The following is a 242-nucleotide window of genomic DNA, read 5'->3' on the forward strand; positions in this document are numbered from 1 at the left end:
TCGGCTCTGGATCCATGGGAAGGGCAGGGATGGTTCCCATGGAGATGTCGTCGGACACTGACCCGGGCTGGGAAATCAGGGAATGCTTTGGTGGGAAGGGACCTTGAGGATCATCCCATTCCATGGGCAGGGACATTCCCGCTGTCCCAGGCTGCTCCAAGCCATCCTTGGAAATTCCAGGGATCCAGGGGCAGCCACAGCTGCTCCAGGAATTCCAGCCCAGCCCCTCCCCCCCCCCCCAG

The sequence above is a fragment of the Corvus brachyrhynchos genome, unplaced genomic scaffold, assembly GCF_000691975.1.
Source record: "Corvus brachyrhynchos isolate BGI_N302 unplaced genomic scaffold, ASM69197v1 scaffold200, whole genome shotgun sequence".
Taxonomy (NCBI): domain Eukaryota; kingdom Metazoa; phylum Chordata; class Aves; order Passeriformes; family Corvidae; genus Corvus; species Corvus brachyrhynchos.